The 3,090-nt window shown below is 51.1% G+C and overlaps 1 protein-coding gene across 2 annotated transcripts in view; it reads right to left on the bottom strand.

Annotated features, from left to right (window-relative positions):
• The window catches only part of Asphd2 (aspartate beta-hydroxylase domain containing 2), a 13,969-nt gene extending 13,265 nt beyond the window's left edge, over nucleotides 1-704 (bottom strand). Inside the window, exon 1 of one of the 2 annotated variants that reach the window (XM_010603693.3) lies at nucleotides 687-704. The gene's annotated coding sequence lies outside the window, so the exon portion shown is untranslated. Of the gene's footprint in view, nucleotides 1-5; nucleotides 142-686 lie in introns of those variants that run through there. The other variant, XM_010603695.3, reaches the window with a different exon arrangement.
• Between the last annotated feature and the right edge of the window lie 2,386 nt (nucleotides 705-3,090).

Below are 3,090 nucleotides of genomic sequence, written 5' to 3'. Positions count from 1 at the left end.
CCGACCTGCGTACACTTCGCGGGCACTTGGAATGAAGCCGCGAGTCAAACGGGGTCACGGAGAAGCCGTTCGTTCTTGTGACCCCTGTGCCTGGCCTCGGGCGAGCCGGAGCCAGCGTGGCCCCCGCCCCCTGGGGGTCCCAGTCTCGCCACGGGCGGACCACGCGGCGGGGCAGGAAGGACCACTGGGGGATTGGTGTGTCTGACTGGGGACCTGAGGCAGTGGGAACGGGCCCCGGAGAGGCCTGTGGAGACAAAAACTGGCGGCTCTGGGGTGCATCGCGGGCTCCAGGGAGACGTGCATGGGTGGGATCTGGGAGCGGGAGTGGGATGGCCTGCCCACCAGCCATCTGTCCCTGCCCTAGAACCGACTGCTCCTGCGTACCGGAATTCATCGCTCTTGTGGCCTGAAATCCGCCTCGTTTAGGTCTAGGACCCACCTTTCAACCCGGTCCCCGAAATCCACCCGGCCTGGAACCCACCTCTAGACCTAGAGCCCAACCCCCACCCGCGCTGTCTAGAACTTACATCATCTCTATCACCTCTCCCCTTCACAGCCCCACAGGCCATGCAGCATTTTTTCCTCTTTATTCTACTAAAATATAACAAAACGCACACACTGGGAAACCATCAAATGCACCCAGATTTGCTCGAGGTGCTGGTCGTCAGCACCAGCACGGGATTTACCAAGGCTTAAACAGGACATGGTCCTCTGCTGTCTGCCCACAGCAGATGAGCTTTCGTAGGTCGGAGAAGGCCGGGAGACATTTGTCCTACTTCACGTTTGGAAAGTGGCTCAGAGTTAGCCTTTCCCAAGGGCACTTATTCATCTGGTTGCAGCCCCACCGTGGCGGACTAGAAAAAGAAAGCTATTCTTCAGGTAGTTGTGAATGTGTGCTCCATTCCTGGACCGGACCATCTGGAGTACATTACGAATTGATACTTCTGTAAATCCTGTCGTTATCTTCGACCAGTGCAGTTAACATTGTTCTGTATTTGTTAGGACCACGTATTTGTTCAGAGGCAAAATTTGCTAACCCTGCTAGCCATTTCGCTGTTTCAGTTTGCTGGGAGTCTTGAAAATGAAGATGACGCAGGCCACTGTCAAGCTCCGGTGACCTTCGTGGGCGAGAGAGTTCAACCAGAAAAGGGCAGCCGGGTCTTGCAGAGGAAGCGCTGGGTGAGAGCTCAGATAAATTGTCACTGTGCTGTTGGAGAAGCTAGAAGAGGACCAAGCGCATCTAAGTTGCCTGCCTTCAGCTTGGCTGCCGCCCGCACCTCCCTCCCCACTTGTCTTGTCAGGGGAGCTTTCCCGCCCCCTGCGACGCTGCACAGCCTGTCACCACGCCATCTCACACACTCGTGAGGCCGCCCGGATGCGGGCACCTGCGCACGCACTCGCGGGGGCCGCAGCACGCACCTGCCTTCCTATGTGTACTTGTAAGAGTATAAGTAAGGTCGCCCCAAGCAGGAAGGGCATGTGCAAGCTCGAGAAAAGCTTCCGGGAGGATTGAATGAACGGGCGTGGTCACTAAGGACAGCAACTTGGTATCATTCGTTAAAACAACAACAAAAAATGTGCTGCACATGGAGCAACCGTTTGGTTGCTTTCATTCTGTGTGTCAACAGAGAAGTTCTAGGGCAGAGAGAGGAAGAGTTGTGTTTTCAGAGGGTGCAGCGTTGTGAACTATCAGAAGGGTGGAGAGGAGCTGGGCACTGTGTTACGCACCTGTCGTCCCAGAGCTCAGGAGGCCGACGCAGGAGAACAGTGAGCCTGTGGCCAGTCTGAGCTAGAGTGAGACCCTGTCTAAAAAAGGAGGAGGAGCTCTAAATTATACAGCAAAACAAGCAGACTTACGTGTGCAGTTGTGATATGACCTCACCTGCCTAAGGCACACACACACACACACACACACACACACACACGAGTGTGTACTCATTTATTTAACAGAGTGGGAAAGCATGAGGGAATATAGTATGTTCTCCTGTTTAAACTCAAAATGTTACATGCTCGCCATGCGAAGAATATTCCACCAAAGAAGTACTTCAGATCCATAGAGCTCTAGTCTGGGAAGGTCTAGGATGAAACCAAGTGGGGAATTGTGAACAAGGGGACCTCCTGCATTTTCTGTAGTGTGTCCACTCGACATTTTCAAAAGCACTGCAATGGCCCTGGAACAAAATACAGAAAAGACAAGAAGGTGCTAAGACTACCACCTGTTCGCCTGTCCTTCAACCACTCAGTCTCCTGTTCCTCTTTAAAATTACTTTTGAATTTTAAATAAACTTTATTTATTTATTTCCTCTGTTCTTAAGACAGTTATTATAACCACTTGCTTGTGCATTTTTCCAGGTGGCTGTTAATGCATTTGCAAATATACGGAAGTAGTTTTACTTTTTTTTTTCACTTCTCTGTTTATCATGCAGAATTGGCAGCAATCAAAATATGTTACCCCAGATAATGGTTAATATAAATACAGGATGACCTGTTAGACAGTTACTTATATCACATTTTTGAAAATAGTTTCATGATATAAGAAAATTTTCATCAGTTGAAAAAGTATGTTATAGTTTATATCTGATGCCCCCAAAGCCTCCTGTGACCACAGGTAGGGATGAGAGGTGCTGGGATCGTGGGGGTGCGATGCTCATTAGTGGGTCGGTCCTCTGATGTGTTCATAGCTCCTGTGCTTTGGGGAGGTGAAGCTTGGGAGAGGAGGTGGGCACTGGGGCGTGGCCAGGAAGGGCGTGTCTCCCTCCCTCGGCCTCGGTCTCTTCCTGCTTCCCACCGCGACCACGCCATGGGCTGTTTCTCATCTGCTGCCCCGCCTTGGAACCAGCCAACTACAGACTGAAGCATCGACTGACTGTGAACCAAAATAAACCTTTCCTCCTTAGAGTTGCGGGTGTCGAGTATTGTGTCTTAGCAACCAGAAAGTAGGACAAAGTAGATGACAAACTCATTCACTGAAAATGACCCGTTCATGTTTTTCACAGTGCTGCAGATTGCCAGTTAGTCTCCCTTCCCTCTCTCTCCCTCTCCCTCCCTCTCTCTCTCTCTCTCTCTCTCTCTCTCTCCCTCTCTCTCCTT

The sequence above is a fragment of the Fukomys damarensis genome, unplaced genomic scaffold (genome assembly GCF_012274545.1).
Source record: "Fukomys damarensis isolate Sample0158 unplaced genomic scaffold, DMR_v1.0_HiC HiC_scaffold_12, whole genome shotgun sequence".
Classification (NCBI taxonomy): domain Eukaryota; kingdom Metazoa; phylum Chordata; class Mammalia; order Rodentia; family Bathyergidae; genus Fukomys; species Fukomys damarensis.
The sequence above is the reverse complement of the archived record's forward strand: the minus strand, read 5'-3'. Positions and strand labels throughout refer to the sequence as shown.